This window comes from Erithacus rubecula (genome assembly GCF_903797595.1).
Source record: "Erithacus rubecula genome assembly, chromosome: 5".
Taxonomy (NCBI): domain Eukaryota; kingdom Metazoa; phylum Chordata; class Aves; order Passeriformes; family Muscicapidae; genus Erithacus; species Erithacus rubecula.
The window spans coordinates 26441009-26458042 of NC_136687.1; the positions used below are offsets into that span (position 1 = coordinate 26441009).

The following is a 17034-nucleotide window of genomic DNA, read 5'->3' on the forward strand; positions in this document are numbered from 1 at the left end:
AGGATTTGTGGGTGGCCAGCCAGTATGACTAAGATGCAGGCACTTTCTAACTGCTTCAAACAGACTTCAGACTGACTGGTCAGTGTCCCACATGGTCAGTATGGAAAAAACCTCCCATCCCACTGGATTTTAAGCATGTCCCTGCATAGCTTATTCTTGATAACCCTTCCCCTCAAGTCATACAGCCAAAATAGTGGAGTAAGGAATGACTTTGGTACATCGTGGTCACAAGTTTGCTAGCAAATTGAAGGGAATTCAGAGAAAAAAAGTCAATAGTTTCAAAGGAGTCTGGAAATGTCATGAGAAGGATTGAGATAGGCATGAATTTTTGCCATCTGAGAAATATATGAATTATCTGGAGTTCTAAAAAGATTATCTACAAAAACTAAGAAAGCATAACATGAGGGAACAGTTGCAGAATTATTTAATTATAATACAGCCTCAATAAAAGGGCATTTAGGGAAAAACAATAAATCTCTATTTCCATCAAACTGTAGGGTAAAATAACCTTCTTTTCCAATATCTTGCAAAGTGATTTGTATAACTGTGCTGCATGTGTGAATCTGTTCCTTCTGCTGACTGCAAAAAACCCAGAGATGTAGTTAAGTCAAACAGCAAAATGAGGGAAAGTGTTACCTACAAGGGTGATGAGGCAATGGAACATGTTGTCCAGATGTGTTGTGGATGCCCCATCCCTGACAGAGTCAAAGCCAGGTTGGATGGGGCATTGAGTAACCTGGTCTGGTGGAAGGTGTCCCTACCTGTGGCAAGAACTTTGGAACATCTTTAAGGTCACTTCCAACCCAAACCATTCCATGATTAATAAGCCATTACTAATTTATTAAGGAGGATGAGGATCTCAAGAAAGATAGAATCCAGGAATAGACATCTAAAATATATAATAAAAACCCCACAACAACAAAATACTAAAGAATCATGCTGGACCTGGTACTGCCCACCTGTATGATGTGTCTCACTCAATAGTGTTGTAATGATGCAGTTGGCATTTGAAGTTATCTTGAGATCAGTGGTAAGTTTAAACTGATTCTCCATGTGTACTGTGATTCCCTGCCACTACATCTCACAGGAAAACCAGTGTGAATATATTTCAGTTATTTGAAATCTACCTGAGGGCAAGAATAGTCAGGTATGTATATTACTCTCAGATATCACACAAGCTATTATCAATTTACAGGTTCATTCTGTCTTTGAAAGTGCAGGAAGACCACAACATATGAAATTGGTAGGTTCTTATGCTTGTGTATTGTCCAGCTGTCATTCAATAGTTCTTCAGTCCCTGTAGAGTGGATTGATCTATGTACAAGAGCAGCCTCTCATCTTCGAAAGTCATAATTGGATTCCACCTGCCTTTTTACGTGATAACTTACAGCCAAGATGAGACTATGAGGGCTACTTGCTCTAAAAGCAAATATTAGACTTTAGATTATACTGACACTGGAATTTGTAACTTTAACTGCAGATAAACTTCAACAGAGACTAAGAACATTCAGATTCAGTAAGCTTCTGAAATGAAGCAGAACTAAAGTAGACTTGAGAGAGCTGCTAAAAGGATGGGGTCATAACCAGGATATAATTTATTGCCAAAAGAATTCAAAAGAATTGATTTCAACCAGAATGAGAATCCAGACACAAAATATTCCCACAACCCACCTACATTAAGAAGATTTTGCTGTGAGGCACAGTGCAGGTTGAGGTTTGGGCAGATATGACCAATTTAGGCAAAGGAAGAAAAGATGAAGACTGCTTCTGCTGACTCTGAAAAAAAATATTGTCTAAGAGCCAAGACTTCCCTGCTATTCAAGAAGCTGTACCATAGAGCTCAAAGTGGACATGACTACCCTCTTCCCCAGATGTGTCAGCTGGTAGCTATTTATCTTTTGATATAATAGATTTTATTGTAAGTAAGTGGTCTTATGCTAAGTTAATAGCTTTATTTTTCTGCATTATACTCTGAAAAGTACCACAGCAGATTCCATACAGTATAAGTGGTAAAAAGACTAGCTAGACTGTAGGATTTATACAGAATCACAATCTCCTTCTGTGCTCTAAGAGGTTCTCTGCCTGAACCTAAGCAACAGTATTAAATATTCTTATCTATCCTTACCTGCATTCCTGTTTTTCCTTCTATGGCAACTCTTTGCTGCTCTTCTAGTTTCTCAAACTGACCAGCTTCATAGCAATAATTTCCTACCACATGGTACATCCCAACCAGCCTTTTGTCCTTATCACCAAGCAGATCACTTCCCTGGCACTATCATTTTGTTTCACCTACCCAAACTTGAAACAATATCCTCTCTGGGTAGAATGCAAATCAATTGTATGAAGTGGGGTTGTGGATTAATTCTTAAAATACACGAAAGTATGTAATAGAATTTCTCTTATCAGTATTTTCTCTGCATGTTTTAATTGCAACATTTCAGTGGCAAGATATCCACAAGCACAGAACTACAACTCAGTCAGTCTCATGTCTATGCCTGGCATGATCATGGATCAGACACTCCTGGAAACTGTTGTAAAGCACAAAGAAAATAAAGATGTGATGGGTGATAGCAAACATGGCTTCTCTGAAGAGAAGGTGGCCTTCTATGACCAATACAGTGATGATGGATGGGGGAAGAGTGACTGACATCTACCTGTACTTGTGCAAAGGATTTTACACTGTTCCACGACATCCTTGTCTCTAAACTGGAAAGTTATGGATTTGATGGACAGACCACACTATGGGCAAAGAACTTTGTGGATGGCTGCACTCAGAGCTGTGGTTGGCAGCAGGATGCCCACTGGAGAGCAGTGATGAGTGCTGTTCCTCAGGGGCAGGTGTTGGAACCAGCACTGTTAATGTCTTTGTTGGACACATGGAAAGAATTGAGTGCACCCTCAGCAAGCCTGAGCATGACACCAAGCTGTATCAACATCATCACTTCATGTTGCCACAATTTCTTGTATTCCTGACATGGGAAAGAAACCCCACAACCATGTGGATAACACACCAATACACCAAAGTTTTGGCAGTGGCTGGGCAGTGCTTACACAGCACTGAGGTTTTCTCCCCCCTGACTCTGCCTTCCTCAGGGAGCAGAGCTGAGGTTTACAAAAGTTGTGAGGAGGCAGCTGACTCATACTGGCCAAAGGGATATTCCACACCATATGACATCACGCTCAAAAGTAAAACTCAGGGAAAGGAGGAAGGGGAACATGGTTATGGTATATGTCTTCCAAAGTAGCTGTTATATTTTCTGAAGCCTTGCTTCACAGGAAATGGCTAAACCTCTTCTTGTGGATGGGAAATAATGAATAAATTCCTTATTTTTCTTTAGTGTGTTGTCCTGGAAGACTGCCTGCTGCTATCCTAAACAAGGAGCACTCACAGCACTATTTATGCTGCAGAAGTTTTAATGACTTTTTTCCTGTGTTAAAAGCAACCCAGGTTGCTAAAACTGGACTGGGGATTGCTAAGTAGTGTGATGGCACTCCTGTCTTGAAATTAAACCACACATCTACTGCACTGTCTGCACCAAATGTTTTGGCATTTTGCCATTAGATTGAGTGATCTTTCATACACTGAGAGATGTGTGCTTCTGAACTGCTTGGGAAGATTTCATGTTGCTTTGCAGTTCAGAGGTGAGCTCTGTGCACACCTTCACCAGAGAACATTTTGTTATCCTGAATTTTTGCTGCTGGTCACCTCAGTAATGTGGCACAGCAGCTGTCTGCCCATCTGTTTATCTCATGGGCTCAGAAAAAAAGACTCTAAAGCATGAAAAAAAAAGGTCCCCAAAGCAAATGGTCTATATCACCAGTCTTCTCCAATGGTAGATCAATTACCCAAAATACTGACAAAACTGATGTGAAATTCCCCAGCAGGCCTTTAGTTCAGAGGGCTGATGCCAGAGTGTGGAAGGCTGTCAAATACATCTTCTCAAGCAGTATATTTACAGCCACTAAATTAAAATTGTTTCTTTACCCCATTGAAAATGATGTGAGGATTTTCATGGAAAAAATGACTAATGGGATGGTGAGAGAGAAACCTTGGAATTTTCAGAGTGCAGCCTCTGCAGTCATGTGCTCTTATGATGTATGCCAAAGTGTAGCAACACCAGAGACCTCTTGCAATAGCAAAAAGAAACACCAGATTGATCAGAGGATGCTGAACACTTCATATGGAGGACATGTCATGAGGACACAATTGTAAAATCATAGCAAAAAGACATAACTGTGTAGACAATGTCCAATAAAATGCCTTTAGCTCATTGCTAATGAAATCATCCCCACTGTCCTGTTGCATCTGTCCAGTCCTGTTGGGTGGTTTTTAGCACAGCAGAAGCAAATGGCAGGGATACCTTTCAGCACACCTGAAGCAGAAAGAGGTCCTCAAAACCAAGGGCAGAGGGCAGTAGGCTTGTAAGCTTTGGGAAACATATAAAATCACTCTGGTATAATTTGTTTCATGCTTTTTAAAGGGAACTTAGAAGGAGATAAATTAAAAAAACAAGATGCAAAACATCTTTAAAAAATATTTCCTCAGATTTTCAAGTTGGCCTCCAAGTTCCATCCAAATAGAAATGCACTAATAGGGTAAAATATGTATTCCTTATTTCAGTATGCATCATCTGCTGATGATTAAGTGTCTCAGCTCAGCCACAGCTTCTCTCCCAGGATGGGTGCAGGTACATTCAGAACTGCAGCATGTCAAATTTCCACAGAATGATGAAGCCCACGCAAAAAAACCCCAAAAACCACAGAGAAATTATGCACAGAACATTGTTTAAAATGCTCTGCTGTCTCTTGCATTATTTCCTGAAGCTTATTATACCAATCACCTGGGGCATAAATCTGTCTTCAGCATCTGTTCTTCTCTCCTAAAGCAGCTCCCCATTGCCCTTGACTGTTGCTTTGTATACAATTCTTTATCAAACCTAATTGGAAACAGCATGGAAACCAACACTTACCACCTCCTTATGCTGCTTAACCCCTCTGCATCCAGAACTTTGCTGAACATTGCACATGAGGATGCAGTTTTTTGAGAAACAAAGGATTCTCTCCAGTGCTGAGCCAGATAAACCCTCCTCATCACTGGCACTGCAGGGTGATCTAGATGCCCCATGGAAAAAAACTTAGAATTTCAGAGTTTCAAGGCTGCCACTTATGAACAGAGGCAAAAGCATCCTGCTGTATGAGTCTTATGGAGCTGACAAGAAAAAGCAGTTTGGTCCTTATAATCCCACACATGCATCACAGTCACCTACTAGTACAGTTATAGATACACCTCAAAAGTAAAATATATTCAGTCCCAGCACAGATAATCTCCTCCCATTTTAGTACCAGTATTAGCACTAGTTATGGCTGTGTTGCAGAGAAAACAAAGTGGGTTTTTGCTGTTTCAGTCTAAAACAAATAAAAAGAAACTAAGAGGATATATTTTATAAAAATATAATTTTAGGTTAATACTTGGAAAATGAATGATTCACAGGGTGCACTGCAGGTCACAGGGAAAGCATAAAGCCTTTCATTCCCAGGCATCACTGATTTGCTCTCATTTGTACTCCATCATTATATACCTAAATCTTTAAAAGCTTTGGATTTTAATCAACTGAAGCATAATTTTATGACATTAAAGCAGATGTTTCACAGGAGAAGTAGGATAAAGAATAAGGAATGTTTCTGCACAAAATACATTTGAATCTTCATAAATGAAGCAACACAAACCTTTTAATCCATTAACTGGTTTAATGGTGTGGCTGTATAAAAACTTTATGTTTTACTTCATTTGAGTACCACATATATAGAGATTCAATGTTTCTAATTTTATAATATTAAACTGATGTTTGGGGTAACATTATATAATCTGTCATAAATAACTTATTTGCTGAAGAAAAGAGAGGAATCAGTAAAAATCAAATTCACTGTCATATGAATACAAAGTCTTAAAAGTGACTCATAGAAACCAACTGGCGTTAAAAAGTCAACATTAGATGTATTCCTAAACCACAAATGTGGATAAGTCTATGACAATATCCTCCAGCAATTTATAATTTCCCTCAACTCATGCATTACATCAGCTCCAAGACATTCCTATATGAGTTTAAAGTTTAATTAATGACCAGAAATCTTTATTCACTTTCTCCAAATCACATATTTTTCCTCAAATGTCAGATATTCTGAATAAGATTTTTTTTTCCAGTCAAAGCAAATACAGTAAAAGAAGTGCTACTCTGGGTCCAGCTTCCCACAGTACCATCACCTCAGACTCCTTAAATTATGATGGAAATGTGAATTTTTAGATTATGTGTGTTGAGGTTAAACCTTCAGTAGTGTCTCTGATCAACAGAACCACCAGCCATGCAATTTATGAAAAAATATAGACAGTGACAGGTATGACAGCTATAACTGCTGTAAATATTTAATATTCTTCTGCCTGAAATAAGACAAAGAACAGAAAAAATATCCAATTTCTTACTTTACTGCTCTAATGATTAGATTATTCTTTGAGAAAGAAAACTACAATATTCCTTCTTCTCTCTCTCTCTGTGTAATATATGTATATAATATATGGTTACATATTTTTTCTCTACTTATTCATATGTAGAACTATATCACTTATTTAAATATGAAGAAATATTTAGTCAAATTATTCTTTTACATAACTGTTTTGACATGTTTACAAAGCTAGCTTGCTCTTCACTTCATATATAATGGATGCCTGATGCAACAGATCCAGTGGAAATTGTGCTTACTTTTAATTTAATACTCAAATAGGTAAGTTTTAAAATTTAAAAATTCATTAAAGAACTTATTAAATTTTTTAAATTCTTGAAAAAAGCAATGTATTTATTACTGGCACAGATTTCTGCCCTGTTCTCAGAAGGCAGCTGTCCCCCTCTACACAGGAGAGTTGCATTATAATTATAGAAGTGTAAGTCCCATGCTTGTTTCCTTGTTTTTTCATGATGATTATTATCTGAGGTCTCAGATTAAAAGTGCAACAAAACATTCTCAACACATTTTTCAGGGATTGTCTCCCCAATCCAATCCCTTGTAAAAGCTCATAATCCCCCTTGGCACTTGGCATACTCTGTTCTTTTACCCAATCCAAATGTCCTTCTTATAAATCAAACTTTTAAAATGTCTTTTTCTTCTGAAAATAATTTCATTTATCAAAACTACACATGCTATTTAGCAAATAGCATATAGAGACTAATAGATTTATAGAAGTTCCTTAAGATCATCAAGTTCAACCATAAACCCTGCCAAGTCTACCACCAAATCATGTCTACATGACTTTTAAAAATATTCTGTGCTGCTGACTCCACCACTTCCTTGGGCAGCCTGTTTCAATGCTTGGTATCCCTTTCTGTGAAGAATTATTTTTTCTATTGATCAATCTAAACCTCCCCTTGTACAACATGAGGCCATTTCCTCATGTCCTATTGCTTATTAACTGGGAGAAGAGACTGACCCACACCTTGCTACAACTTCCATTCAAGTAATTTTAGAGAGAGATAAAATCACCACCGAGCCTCCTTTTCTCCAGTGTAAATTACTTCCTCAGCCACTCCTCTCAGGACTTCTGTTCCAGATCCTTCACCAGCTTCTCTGGACATGTTCCAGCACCTCAATGCATTTCTTGAACTGAGGGGTCCAGAACTGGACACAGAATTTAAGGTGATGCTTCACCATTGCAGAGAACAGAGGGACAATCCCTGTTCTGGTCCTGCTGGCCACACCATTGCTGATACAGGCCAGGTGCCATTGGCCTTCTTGGCCACCTGGGCACACTCTGGCTCATGCTCAGCTGCTGCTGACCAGCACCCCCAGGTCCTTTCCTGCTGGGCAGCTTTCAGCCACTCTTCCCCCAGCCTGAAATGCTGCAGGGGGTTGGTGTGACCCAAGAGCAGGACCTGACACTTGGCCTTGTTGAACCTTGGCCCATCAATCCAGCCTGACCAGATCCCTCTGCAGAGCCTCCCTGCCCTCTAGGAGATCAACATTCTCACCCAGCTTGGTGCAATTTGCAAACCCACTGAGCATGCTCTTGCCCATCCCATCTAGAATGCTGTCAAAGGAATTAAACAGGGCTGGGCTCCACCTTGAGCCTTCTGGAGCTCCATGGATGCCCAGCTGGACACAGCACCCTTCACCATCCCCCTCTGGCCATGGCCATCCAACCAGCTTTCTACTCTGAAAACCGTAGTTCTTAAAGCACCTACAAGAGCCCAACAGTCTATGGAAGTAACTGTAGGAGCCCCTTTTATAGTTTGTAACTTGAGTCATCTTCCGGTAGGAAAGATTCCTTTTGGTATAATTGCAGGATTTTTTTCAAATTTCCAATTGTTAAATTTTTTAAAAATTAAATTGCATAGAAATTTATTTTCATTCCTAGCATTTAAAGAAACAGATGGTTATACAGAGAAAAACAAAAACAAAAACATATTCCCAGTATCTGTAAAGTTGTCTCATTTTAAACAAAAATTTTCACATCTTCTTCAGTGTGTGAACTTTTCAGGTTAAAACCACTTTCTGGAAAACAGTTTTTGCCTGTTACCTAGTTAAACTTGCTATAACACTTTTAAAACTTGATAAATAATGCATAGCTAAGCAAGATTATGGTGGGTGAATATTAATGGCAGGAATTAGAGCACAGAAACTAATCTATAGTCAGAGAACACTAAAGCAGAGAGTACTAAGTGACATAAGTAGGCTAATTGGATGCTTCTAACAGGAACTGCTTTTCTGTAAACATTAGATTCACCTGACAGAGTTTTATTTGACAGCTCTTGGATAAGAAAGTAAGAAAATGCTTCTCTTTTGTGTCAAAGTAACAGATCTGTGCCTTGACATCAAGGAAAAAAGCAACCAAACAAACAAAAAAGGAAGAGATGCACCTTGTATCTTAATGGTTTATTATTTTCTTCCTCATTCATTTCAAGAATCAAATAATTTTTCTTAGTCTTCTCACAACCCTTCTCCCACCCTTGACAAACACTCAGAGTGCTAGAATGCGATAGTATTTAAAAGAAACCAGATATTTAGCAGTACAGTGTCTTGGTCAATGTTTGCACATGATCTAGGTGACCTAGTTTAAAATAATATAGTTGCCCTTCTACTCACAAAGCCTGGAATCAACTTATAACTCGTGAATTTTTTTGTTTTACGACTTCATTTTTAATAAAAATTGATAGCCACATGCCTTCCTCAGCCCAATGAACTGCAGAGATATAGATCAGTGCTAATCAGTAGCCCAGTGAGCTCACTAGCAAGTGAGAGATTGAGGGGGAAATAGGAGCAGCAAGAGCTGACAGTCTACTCAGAGCATTTCCTAGGTAAAGGTGGAAAATGCCTTCATTACTTTTGACAGACACCTGTCCAAAGGCTCACCTGCTTAGCTTGATCAAAGTCCAGAACCAAGGTGAGCTAGAAGAATAAATCTGAGGGAAAACTTGAGAAATGATATGTCAATGCAAGGAGCTGTCAGGATAAATCCATTCTCTGCTCTAGCTCTATCAAACTGAACACATTAACTGACTGTTTGATAGAACCCAACATGACTGACAACTCTTTGAAACCCAACCTGAAATCCAGAAAATTACAGCATCAAACAAACAAATCTTAATCCTATATGCAGCTACATTCTCTATAACATTCAAGGCTGTTCTCTTGTGAACAGCAATTACAGAGAGAATGGAGAGTGTGTATGCCACGTTTGCATTAGTTGCATTTGGGAAGTCTTCCGTTTTAACAACTCAAACTAAAATAGGAAAGTGAGGTCCAGGCACAGACACCTCAACTGAAATTTATGAACAAAGAAGATGTACTGGCAGGTGTGTTAATTTATGGGGAAACTCTGGATAAAGAAATTCTAGATTCCTATCTAGCCTATAGCGAGGCTTCTATTAATCTATTAGGTCCCAAATATCTCTCAAATTCTCCAGAAAATTACTTTTGTACCTTCTGATCAGACATGATACCCTTGGTACTTTACTGATATAAAGCCAAGGCACAAACTCTGAGTATCAGAACGCTGGCTGAAAAAATATTACCCTACATTACATCAGTTTTGAGAAAGATATATGTAATTACACTTACATGATTTTTGCTGTGTCAATAGCATTTTCAATTAAGTGAATGTAAGGTCAAATAAAGCTGGATAGATTTTAGTAGCATTAGTGGAATCTAAATAGATTAACACTGTAGTTGAATTATCCAGACCACTTGTAAAACTGATTGCTAAAGCAGTCAGAAGTCTTTTGACAAGACTTTACTACAGTGAAATCAAGTAAATAAAATCATGGCAAAACTACAAATACACTAAAGAATTATTACCTAGAATATTAATAGTTACCTCGTTGTTTCTTATGAATCAATATAGACTGTTATACTGTAGCCATCTTTTCAGAAGTGCATCTTTCTTAAGTGGTTCATGAACAGCATTGCATTTCAAAGATATTTTTACATTTCAAAAGATTCAAGAATGAATGAGTCTCACCTTTGTGTAAATGCACATCAGAATTGTCATATGTGTTTATATAACAGAAGTTTATTCCAGAACCTTCAGGGCAGATTTATGCATAACTACTTATATTTATACATACATCTATGTGTGATATATATATATATATATATATATATATATATATATATGCATCCATATCTGAATTTACAGCCTCATACCTTTTTATGCTCATATTTATATTGTACAAACAAAGTAGAAAGCTAAAGATGAAAGTAGAATCTAAAGAAATCTGTATAGATGCTTTAAACAGCACACTTTTCTTTCCACATTTGACACCTGATTTATGCATATACATAATATACAACCATATGCAAAATTTGGGTTGCAAGTACCTCATTACCTTACAGATTTTTGTTAAGAAAACAAGATTGAAATCTTGTAAGCTTGCCAATTCATTTGCTTTTTTGGTGATATAAATCCATACACAATAAAAAATAAAATATTTCCATATCAAGCCAAGAACAACTCTTTTCTTGTTGTAATTACAAAACCTCAAGTAGCTCATACAGACTCTTAATTAATATTTCTGTATTTGTACTGCATCAATGGTTTTATCACAGAGATATTTGCTTAAAAGATAAATACTTCCTTGTGGTGAGTTTTAAATAGTCACTATGAAATTAGCTTATGTCAGAACAGAGATTAATAGAGGGGTGAGACGTGCCTGCTGTGTAGGCAGTAGTTACTGAAGGAGGAAATTTGGTCAAGTGCCAATTGTTTTCTTTCTATTGCTGCCTCCTTCCTTGTTATGACTCTGTGCTCAATCACAGGAACATCTCACTTCTATTTTATTGTGAATTTCTTATTCAAAAGAGGATTCCCCAAAATATTTTTTAGCTGTGCTACTCTTCCATGCTCTTCTGTACAGCTACTAGCCTTTTGGGGTTATAGGGTGGTTTCCATTGTGAGAACAGCCATTGCCTTTCAAAGACTGCCTCTCAAATGTTGCTTAGGAAGCAACTAGGCATAGGAAAAAACATCCCAGACTGAGACAAATAACACTAGGTGTTATTTGTGCACATCCACTCACCATAAACTGCTGAATGGCTAGAGATTTCCAGACTAATTGCTACATTAACATGTAATTTTATCTCTGGCATTTACAATTGCATTATTTTCTCCCTAAAGGTAAATGGAGAGAAGAGAAAAAATATGGCAAAAACAAGGTGGAGCAAAGAGATGTTATAAAAAGGTTTCTTTCTACTGTGTATCTTAATTTTTGTATGATTTACTCCTAGGAAAGTGAAAGGATGATATTAAAATTTTGTAAATATATATTAAAATCAGAATATTCAGCATAACAAATGGATTTTTTTTCCAGTGGTCTGCAATAAGCATTTATACAGCCAACTATTAGCATGAGAAGTCCCCCTGTCATTCAGAGATGCATTTATCAGACCCAGCAGCCTTATAGCTGCCAGCTACTGGCCAGGTTGGTATGAGCAGATGTAGGGGAGTTATCAGGAAGATACTGTCAATATATTCTATGATGACTCTTTGTCCTCAAGGCTCTGCACCACATTATCAGTAAAATCTCTATTCCTGTAAATATTTTTTCCCTCTTTTCACGAGTTCTTAGTAGAGAAGTAGAGAAAAAAAAATATCACTCCATCATGCTCCAAGCCTTCCCTCTGTGGCAATGTTATCACAGTCAGCATGGACTTATTTCAGAAACCTAAAAAGAAGGAATTTGAAGAGCTCAAACCTGCTTCTCTAATGAAAAAATGGTTGAGGTTCTTAAGATCATAATATTAGCAACAGTGTGTTAAAATTTATGCTATTAATTTTCCTCTTAACCTTCTAACAACATAACTGAAGCAGTTTTTTCCTGGACATTGCATTTAAACAAAAAACAAAATGCAAAAACCCCCAAAATCCTACGCATTAAAACAAACCAAACAAGCAACAAAAAAAAAAAAAAAAAACCAAAACAAAAACAAAAACAAAAGCAAAACAAAAAAAAAAAACCCACAAAACCCCCCAAAAAACCCCCAAAAATCACCAAAGCCCAAAAAAGCAATTGAAAAAAAAAAAAAAAAACCAAAAAAAAACCCCAAACCCTGTCCCCAAAATCTCTCTCTGTTCTACCTTCCACACCACACTTCAGAGTGCACTCTGTTTTTTAATTGTTATGACACAGTGTTATCAATGCAATAAAAGGGATTGCAGAAGGTGATTTCATCATGAAGCCACTTTTGGCCAAGCTACTTTATCCTACTGTAAGAATTGTGTAGTAGGGACAGGATAGCAGTTCATTTTCCAGTAAACAAAAGTAGTAACTCACACTCTTTCTTTGCCAGGCAATGAAGGATTTCTCCTTCCCCATCTCCCCACACAATTTGTTTGTTTTTTGCCTCTCTCCTAAGTTTCTAAGATACGGAATTTTTATTCTCACCATACAGTCAGATTGCACTTTGGTCAGAGTGAGTTACTTTTCTTTCTACTTTTCTAGCTACAAAAAAGTGAATTATATGTAATAACTATTTGTGGATACAAGTTTAAGACACTTTCTTCCCCTCTTCCATTTTCTTTCTCTTTTTTTGTCTTTTCTGAAAACCCACCCCAGGTCCAAATCATGCACCTGGATGTTATATGCTTTGTTTCAGAGAGGGACAGAGGGAAACAAACCCAGAAAAGATAAAGCAAGCAGTGTAGAAACTTTTCACATATTAAATATGGATGACATTCAAGTGTGAGAAGAAAAGAATGGATTACTGTTCATGGTCAAGTTTCAAAGGATGCAGAGCTTATTTCACTGCCCAGTTCTGAGATATTCTCAAAGCTGTTTTGCTCCCAAGTTAAAGAATGGAGGGAATCTGCTTAGTTCATGTGTGTTAAGCACTGGAGGACAAGTGAGATTAGTGAGGGAAAACAGAGGTCCAGAGGCTGTAGTCAAAATAAAATAATTTCAGCAATAGCCAAAGTATGGTTATAGATTAAGGCCCACTAAGGATAGCAGGCAGTCCTAACAGTGTTGAATATGTCAAAATTTTATATACATCAAGAAAGAAAAGAACTACTTGCTCAGGACAGCTTTGTTAGTAGTATCAGGTTAGTAGCAGTGGAGATCATGTTCATATTGCTGCATTGCACAGTACCTCCCTGAAACCAAATAGTTGAAAGTTAATAAGACCATGCTCGAGAGCCCTGGAGGTAAGAGGCGCAATAGGAGAATCAAGTTCTCTAAAATTCATACACTCCTAAAGCATGCTAAAAGTCCATGTGCCACACAGAACTTGGTGTTTGAAAAACAGTTTCTAATTCTTTATCAATACTTTATTCCCTGTTTAAAGCTTCAAGTGATGAAGAAAATTATTTGTCACATATCTATAGTATAACAAACTTACATGTTGAATTAACTACTGTTTTCTGGACTAAGCATAACTAGCTCCCCAAAACCACAGGCAGCAAAACCAATCTGCCTGGCAGGCTCCTTGACACGTGTCCAGTGCCCCTGCACACAGTGAATCACAGCATGTTTGGGTCAGTGCAGAGGTCCTAGGTCTGAAAGGTGAAACTAAGGCTGTCAGGCTCCTCAGTGGCAGTAATTTTTTGTGGTATATGGTTATCACTGAGACATCCTCTCCTTCTACAGCTTGGGTATCTTCAGATATCTCCATATTAAAATTCTATCCCAGGTTTTGGGCATACCTTCACTCCTATAACTGATCGTGACATCACCTGTGTTGTCAGTTCATCAGCCACCCCTGTGTTAAAGCATGTGGTGATGCTGTTACCTCATACCAAACTCTTATCCAGCTTGTTTTTATCTTCTATTACACTGTGTCTTTATTCAAACATGAGTTAATGACTCCACTTGTGTTTCTACAGCTGAACTGCATTTTTTCTGAATCTTTGTGTCCTTCCTTTTCCCAGCACTAGGTGGTGTTAAAATCGAGACATTCAGGATAGCTGCTGCTGTATGAGAAAAGAAAGGACAAAAATCATAGAATAGTTTGGTTTGGAATAGATGTACAAAAGCCATCCAGTCCACCCCCCTGCAAAGACCATTCTTCAAACACATTAAATTGCCAGAACCAATTGGTAGATAGAGGCTTTCACTAAGTACAAGCAAGTGTGCAGAGTTTGCGGTCAGAAAAAAGAAGTTAATTCTGATCACTGGGTTCCCTGAAGGTGGAGCAGTTGCAGGAAGTGCAGGAAAAGCAGCTGGCTTTCCTATTTAAATTTTTTAAGGCTGGACAATCATTTAAACATTACTTACTGTGACATTTCTGATGTCAGAATCCTAGTAAGAGAACTTACTAGTATTTGAACTTGGACTCTAGTAAGGATCTAGATGTCATTAAATAGCATTCTTAATCTACCTGTCAATGAAATAATTGATGTTGTATGTAGCTGGCTATGAAAACTAATGAAAACTTACTTCGACAAAATGAAAATGTATTATATGTCTTCATACAGTAATGTGGAGAGCAAACAGTGTCTAAAACATGAAATATATTACATAAATTGTGGTATTTCCCAGCACTCACATAAGCTTTTAGAATCTGAGAGTAGAGGAAAATTTTCAGTGCAGATTAAAATGATTTTTAGCCACTTATAGTTACAAGTAGGTGCTCTATATATCACATTGACAACTTAAATCTCCAAAGTATAAATGTCAAATTGCTTTGCCTAAAAGCAATTTGCTAGATAAAACCCGGGAATTTCAATTAAGGATGAATGTGCAACTACTTTAAGGAATAATAAAACCAAGCTTTCCATTAGGAATATATGAGCAGCTGTTAAAAAAATTAAAATACTGTCAATACTGTCGCTTCATTCAATTAACTCCTAACCTTGCAGACCACAGATCATTTCATTTGTCACTGTATTGATTAGGCAGCTCTACATTCTGAGAGCACTTCTATGCCATTAGGTTATTAGATTCAGCTAATTCCTTCCCTGAGAATTACATGAATACATTTGACACATTCATTAGCTAATGAAATTAGAAGATTCATATTAAATCCATTCTGTAAGTATTGAGAACTCCCATTATCAAAACTCCAATTTACAAACAAAATATATATCTTTTTCAAGATATAATATACAACAGCGAATATTTTGAAACTAAAACTTTCATTTTTTTCATGCTATGAAACTACAAGAAACAAGAAAATTATTTTAAGCAACAAACCTCCTCCCCCCAGGTGTTAGCTGTCAAAATCATTAATGATCTATTAAATATAGAAGGTCTCCCTTTAAAATATATTTTAAAATATACTTGAACTATATATCCTCTCAAAACACTAAAGCAATCCTTACATCCACTGCTTGACTGACTATGAATGCACTAACCTTAACAAGTTATTTTTATAGAGTCAGGTTCAGACAAGTTAAAAAATCACTTTTTTCCATATAAAGCAAGCTGATAATGTAATATGTAAAGTAATTTTACACGCAGAAAATAAATAGAAATGCTTCCTTATGTTTTCATTAGGTGTGTAAAAGAAAGCATTCTCCTACCTTAGACAAAGATGCTTGCTGCTGACTGACTGGAACAATTTTACTTGCATCCTACTAAACTCTTGAACAGTAATCCTGTTATGTGTCTACAGCAGTTTCATGGGGGTGGGACTTCTGTGCAATAATGAATTCACCAGGGAATCTTCCCTTTGAAAAAATGCTGCTGCAAACAAGGAAACCACCCTACACTTACTGTCACAAGCTTTTGGATGATTAGGTTAAGGCACAGGGAGTAAGTACATATACACACATGGAGTGATGCAGATTCAAATATTTCCTATGAGCTAAAGCTTTGACAGGACAAAAACTGCAGTATGCTTTACAAGGAAAATGTGTATATATATGTGTATGTATGTGTGTGTGTGAATGCACTTTATATATGCAAAAAGGAGAGTCATAAAAGGTCATTATGAAGATATTATTTATTTAGTCTGTATGGGTGTGGCAAAATAGCATGTGTGGATTTATTAGCAATTCTAACCCTTTAATATGAGAAAGAGAAATTCCAAGTCAAGCATGTCAATCCTTACCTAAAAAAAAAAAAAATTTAAGGTTATAATAATCCTAAATGATAAGCTGCATAAAAAGCAGATACAAACCCACCCTTCTGACTAACACTAATTTCCCATGTAGAGTGACAGCTCAGAGATAATGAAGAAGCTCTGTAACATGTTAACTCAATAACATAAAAAATAGCTTCCTGCAAGCTCTCCAACAAAGAACAGTGATGTTTAGAGTGATTATTATTAAGATGTATGAGCAAAAAGAGACCCACATTTGGAGAGTGTGTCTGGTCACTTGAAATAGTAAAAAAAAAAAATATAAGCATAAATTGATACTTTGGATGAAAGAGAGATATATCTGGCAAGGTTATGGCAGGGAACATGACAAAGAGTGAAGGGTCCCAGTGTTCAGCCAACCACCTCAGTGGTGCTGTAAGAATAATGGTCATACTACCCGATTACAGGACTAAGTGAGCCTATCAGCCTTTATTAAATCATCCAGCACTTCCCTTATCTCATTTACAGATAAAA

General features: G+C 37.2%; 1 protein-coding gene across 1 annotated transcript in view; it reads right to left on the reverse strand.

Annotated features, from left to right (window-relative positions):
- DLC1 (DLC1 Rho GTPase activating protein) overlaps positions 1-16017 on the reverse strand; it is a 246650-nt gene extending 230633 nt beyond the window's left edge. The window contains exon 1 of the mRNA XM_079305348.1: positions 16001-16017. The gene's annotated coding sequence lies outside the window, so the exon portion shown is untranslated. The remainder of the gene's footprint in view (positions 1-16000) is intronic.
- Positions 16018-17034: the final 1017 nt, after the last annotated feature.